This window comes from Nicotiana attenuata, unplaced genomic scaffold (assembly GCF_001879085.1).
Source record: "Nicotiana attenuata strain UT unplaced genomic scaffold, NIATTr2, whole genome shotgun sequence".
Taxonomy (NCBI): Eukaryota; Viridiplantae; Streptophyta; class Magnoliopsida; order Solanales; family Solanaceae; genus Nicotiana; species Nicotiana attenuata.
In genome coordinates, this window is record NW_017671202.1 from 201,514 (window position 1) to 208,280 (window position 6,767).

Genomic DNA, 6,767 nt, shown 5'->3' on the forward strand with positions numbered 1-6,767 from the left:
GATTAAGCTACTAAAGAGACAACAAAGAACCAGTTAGAAAAACACTTATGAGTGAAGTTCCACTCCTCGGGGAATCCGTTGGGGTTCGCCACCATGTGCTCCATCCTAACGTAGAAGAAATTAACCCAAAATTGACGATTTGTCTTATCGTCCATCTTCACCACCAATCCCTTGGTCCCTCGGTGGCGGAGGTGCATCATCGTACCCCTGTGAATCTTGGGGCGAAGAGGTGTAGCAGATGGCGGAGGGAGATCCCACGGTTGGCCAGCTCCGCGTACTTTATCAGCATAAGGAAAAGTTTATAAATATACGGGGATAGCTAGGCCGGGTAGACGCCGTAATGGCAACAGAAGTCCTCTACCAATGAAGGAAAAGGAAATAACCCACGACGAATGGATACACGTAGAATGCGCGGTATCCAGGGCGATGAACTTGTACCACATCATCACCAGCCGGGATAAGGTCGATGTGGTCTGGGATTCGGAGTTTAGCCCTATGTTCAAGAAGGGCCGCCACATCCATCTCAGAAATAACAGGCTCAGGATCTTCTTTAGGTCGCTTCGAGAAGTCCGGCCTGGCCCTTTCTGAGCGTGGAATTATTTCATCCACAGTGGGGAAACTCTCGTCTTCTGCAGCAAGGTTTCTCCTTTATCATGAGGAGTCATGTCCACCGTCAATGGAACAAGATCAGAAGTTCCCTCAATCAACACTATATCATCAGCAAATAGCATACACCAAGGCACCTCCCCATGGATGTGTCGCCACAGTACATCCATCGCCAAGGAAAATAAAAATGGGCTAAGAGCCGATCCCTGGTGCAACACCATCACCACAGGGAAATGCTCCGAGTCACCCCCACAGTCATCACCCGAGTCTTAGCATCATCATACATATCCTTAACACCCTAATGTACGCTACCGGAACGCCACTAACCTCCAAACACCTCCACAGAGCCTCCCTCGGGACTTTATCGTATGCTTTCTCAAGGTCAATAAACACCGTATGCAAATTCTTCTTCCTATCCCTGTACTGCTCCACTAATCTCCTTACTAGATGAATCGCTTCCGTAGCTGAACGCCCCGGTATGAATCCAAACTGATTCTCGGAATAGACACGCACCTCCTCACCCTGGCCTCCACCACCCCCTCCCAAACATTCATAGTTTGACTCAACAACTTGATACCCCTATAATTGTTGCAATTTTGGATATCACCCTTGTTCTTGTAAAGGGGAACCATCGTACTCCACCTCCATTCTTCGGGCATTTCTTTGTCTTAAAAATAACATTAAATAGCCCACTGTGCCACTCCAAACCTGCCCGCCCGGCGCTCTTCCAGAATTCCACCGGAATTTCGTCAGGCCTCGTCGCTCTGCCCCTGCACATCTTACGCATGACCCCTTCCACCTCCTCTACCGTAATCCGCCTACATTACCCAAAATCCCGCCGACTCTCGGAGTGCTCCAACTCACCCAGCACAATGTGTCTATCCCCCTCCTCATTCAACAGTTTATAGAAGTATGACTGCCATCTTCTCCTAATAAGTGTCTTGTCCATCAACACTTTGCCATCCACATCCTTGATGCACTTGACTTGGTCTAAGTCGCGGGCTTTCCTCTCCCTCACCTTCTCCAACCGGTACAACCTCAAAGGGGAGTTACCATCCCTATTTATAAGTATACAGGTACCCTAATCGAGGATGCAAAGCGCCGCCACATTTATTTCGAAACAAAAGGAGCGCGGGAAACAATGTAACGTATCGGGAACATGCGCCATAATGACGCATGATGTTATGACGTCATTTCAAACTGACGTAACGGTCAGATGTGGCTCTCAAAGCGCCACATCATCACCTCGCCGTAAAAACGTTACTACTCGACCTATATGCCCAAATTTCTCAAATTGCAACTAGCGTAGTCTGCCCACCGAGCTCGTCCAAAAATAACCTCGACAGGCGGAGAGACTAACTGTATGGGTCAAAATCTAACTAAGGGAACCTAGCACAAGGATAAATTACTAAGAGGCGATTAGGCCGAGGTCGTATACAAAATTAACGAAACTTACTAGCGAGCTATTAATCGGGACCGGGGTCGAACGTTCAAGCCTGCAAATAACAGCTAGTTCTATAATAAGATATTTAGGAGAATATTCCATTGAATATTCTCTGTACCTATGCTTTAGGTTAGGTTGGAGGCATGTCTCATATAAAGAGAAAGGTAGAAAGAAGAAAAGGGACATGTAATATTCTATATGATAAGAACTCTCTTGAAAAGTTGACTCTCAGGAAAAATACAAACATTACCTTTCCAAAGAGATTCGATCTGTTGTTTATTCCACATTTCACGCATCAGATCCGAGAAAGCTTCCTATATTCCCATATTCATTTGCCTTACATCATTGTCAGAGAAAGGAATCATCAACCTCATTCAATATTGGGTGAATCATTCTCTTTATTTATATTTAGTGTCATTTAACATATTTATTGCTTATCATTATTCTCCTCTCATTTATGATCGTATCATATACTCCCTCCGGTTCACAATAAGTGACCAATTTGCTTTTTCATTTTGGTTCAAAATAAGTGTCCAGTTATGTAATCAAGAAAGAATTCAATTTGTTTTTACAAAACAACCCCTATGTACATATCCCTAAAAAGTTTTCTTACTCCTCACATTAAATGTTTAATTAGGGGTATTTTAGTCATACTAGGTAATTTTGAATAGAATTTAGTATTTTCTTAATAGACGTGCTAAAAGCAAATTGGTCACTTATTGTGAACCGGAGGGAGTAATGTACATCGCATTAAATATGTTTTAACGCACCCCCACATTATCCGCATAAACACATTTAAGATCTAGAAATTATTATCATTAATTAGAATTTACCCGTTATCTTATTATATAATATTGGGTTGACAAAGGGTCCATAGTTTTTGGTCAAATAATAAGTTAAATTGCATCCTGTTCAAAATAGTACCCAAAAAAAAAATGTATTACATATAGTTAGTACATAAAAACATATACGAATCAGGAGATGTTAATAATTTTTATTGAGCGGCCAAATATGTAACTTTCCTAATTTTAAATTATTGTGGCCTGTCCACAAATATGCCCCCAGCCCACCACAACGACTTTGGTTCAACGGATTCTTGACAATTTTGTAATAGCTAAAACAACTTTTAATTTATACTTCGTAGTTATGTAGTTCCAATCACAATACCGATGACTCCATATGATAGAATTTAAAATCATTTTTCAAAAGTCACATCCAACAAATGTGTTACACCTTCAACTACGAACACACCGAAATATATTTTTTGGTTGAAGAAGTGGAGCGAAACACATTACATTATTGTAGGGAGTACAATTTTCTTGAAGAAGGGGCGAACCTTACAGATAGGGGAAAAGAGAAGGTAACATCAATATGATGTAGTCTATATCTAAATGATATAGGATTACATTACAACCATTACATTGCATTTTAGATCCCGTATTATACATACATGGGAGAAACTTCTGTTTACCGAAAATGGTAGTTACAATTAGATTTAATTTTGTGGTTCTAAAAATACGTGATTTATTTTTATGCTAGTTGTTAAGCAATCGATACTAAGTGTGAGATTGGAAAATAGGATAAGAGCTTGAAGGTAACGTATTAAGCAAACCGAATGGGTGAGAATCGGGGCCTCGAGCTGGCTAATACGGGGCCTCGAGGTCGAGCTAGGCGTTAGACTCTTGGGCAGTCGGTGGTGAACAAACAGTTTTAAGGGCCTTGGTGAGGCTCTTTATGATCAATAATGAGCAATAAGTGAAGAACAATCAACGAAATACAATAAATGTGAGCAATAAATGTAAGTAATAAGATCAAAGGAGAATATGTTTAAGCTAGAGAGCAGAGAGTGTTCTTGTTCTTGTATTCAATTTAGTGTGTTGTGCCCGTTACCAATGACAAGGATCACCTTAATATATGAGGGGAAATCCAAACACGGTACAGATGCATTTATTACAAGAAATATAGCTGGTATAGCTATTCGTTAGTTCGGTACATGCTAGTGCTTCTTATGCAGGTTTTGTCAGCTATGATCACGCGCCTTGAGAACTTCCCGCTCCCCCATGATAATCATCGATTTACACTGCCCCGAGGTCGAATGTTGGGAACCCTCGAGGTCGAACCTCGAGCCTTTGGAGACGCGCCTGCAAAGCGTTACAACGGCCATAAAATGGGGCCTTATGATTTTTACCGTATACAGATAGTCCCCGCGTTTCTTAGAATGAAAATGATAAGAAACGGTCCTGACTCTTGACTTTCTTGAACATCTCGTGATGGCGTCATGCTTGTGACGTCAGTGCTCCAAGTGACTGAAAACACCCTATCAATCCATTTTCAGAGGCATTTAATGTACTGCCGGTTTATTCTCCCCAAAGGCAGTCTTATCGCCGCCGATACGTTTCCCAAAAAGTATTGATTGCGCCTGGCGGTACGTTTCCCAAAGGCATTGATTGCGTCGTTGGTCATGTTACTGCCTTTCTATAAATGGGAGGTTTATTGAATCAAAATTTCATCCAGTCATTCTTCAACAGTTTTCAACTCCCTTCTTCTCTTCTTCCTCATCCAAACTTTATTTTTCATGGTTCGAGCTCGTGACCGTAAGGTCACACGGTAGCGGTTTTGCCACTTATGCCATGGCTCTCATTTAGATCTCTTCCCCACTGAGTGGGATCGTACTGGTTTGTTGTTGTTGTTATTGTTGTTGGCCCGAAATGATGAGAGAGGGGCTTCGAATTGTTCCCGTATCAGAGGATATGTGGTCCTTGAACCGCTGCTCATCTCTCTTAACTTCAACCCGGTGTGGCATTTCACTCCCTTTGCTTTCTCCGGAGTGAAGTGGACTCATCTACTAACTGTTTCATCCCACACCGGTGCAACGTCTCAAGAAGTGGCTTCACAATAGTAGTGCTGGCGAGACCCATACTAGCCAAATTTTTCATAAGCCACAGTTTTCCCGGCCTGTTAAGAGCTTTTGCTTTTTGGCGGGCTACGACCTCTTCTTTCTTCATCTTTTTCTGCTTCTTCATCTTCTTCTGCTTCGGAGGAGGTTCTCGAAGACGTCGTTTGGAAGATTGAAATGGGGTCCCTGAAGGAATGGTTCTCGTAGATATTGCTTCCGAGGATGTACCTCCGAGATTAGATTTGGACTTTAGCTGTTATTTTTTGCTTCTTTGTTTTTGTGTAAGGACCCTTCGTGGGCTTTTGTAATCATCATTTATCAATACAAAAAAGCTACTTCAATTTGTCTTTGATTTGTGCTGGATTTCCCTTTGCCTGCATTTGTAAAGAATCTGAGCATGTGACTTTACCGATCGGTTTGAATACCGGGCCTGGGCGTAGGAATTTCCTTGGTTCTTGATGGCTTAATATGATATTCCCTGAAACCCTTTTCCGTTCCTCGGACCAAGTCCCGATTGACTTGATACAAACTTAGGCAACTGGAACTGGCGACTTCGAATTGTGTGGGAGTGGGGCCTCGAATTTAAGAACAAAACTTAGCCCTCTTAGGCCCCGTTGATAATCCTCGAGAGACGGAGTTGCTTGACCACCTGAAAATAAAGACAGCCCTCGGGCCTTTTCGAATAAAGTTTATCTGAACGCAGGCGACCTCGAAAACTTGCTTTGAAAAATGAAGAAAGCCCTAAGGCGTCATAGATAGACACCGGATGAGGATACCCTTGTACTCGGATGGCCCCTGGGCTAATGTAGCCGAGAGAGCATTTAAATTGATCTGAAGGTGAAAATAGCCCTCAGGCTTTATTAACAATTCTCGAGAGAGAACCGACTTAGGTTCAGGTAGCCCGAGGGTCAAGTAATCGGGTGAATGACCCGCGTTTGTAATAGCAAAAGCCCTCGAGATTGGGTACCATCTCAAGGCTTTGGTTGACCCCCATTGGAGTCCATTCTGTAATATCAAAGGTCCTCAAGATCGGGCATCATCTCGAGGCTAAATTGGTGTCGACGGCTCCTTAGAGCTTATATCCGCTTTGACGGAGATCCTCGAGGTCGGGCACCACCTCGAGGCTTAAATTGATATTGATGGCTCCTTGGAGCCTATAATTACGGTAGCAGAGATCCTCAAGATTGGGCACCATCTCGAGGCTGGATCGATACGGGAATCTCTAACTCCTCGAACGTTGTACGACAGCTTCACTTGTATGGCACGGCCATAAAGCGTCCGGGATGGTCCCGTCGGTACACTATTCCGAAAGTGATAATGGCCTAATCGGAATTAATTGGCCTCTAGAGTAGGCGGACAGTCGCCGCATGCTCTATATATGAGTTTGTTTCCTCCTTTTTTGAAGATTCCACTATTTTGAGCCGTTATCCTTTTTCATAGAGTTCATCTTCCTTGCGTCAGCCTTTCCATCATTTTAATTCAAAGTTTTTGCCCGAGTTTCCATTTTCCTTCTCTTGTTTTATCATAGCCACGGCTGCTATGCCCAAATCCGTTCACCAAGAAGAGGAGGGTTCTGTCTATTCTTCTCGCTCAATCGGTGGTACACCGCCGGCGTCTGGCGAGCCAACCTCAAGATGCTTTGTCTCGAGGAGGGACCTTTCGCCAGGGAGACCTCCCAATGTCGAGGGTCATTGGGATCACGCATCAAGGTTCACTTTATCAGTAGGAGAGGAACACCTTGAGGCAGTGAGGAGAGACTGCGGGTGGGGAGAAAAGGTGGTACTGCAGGTACCTTCCCCGGAAGAGAACATCACGGCTTAT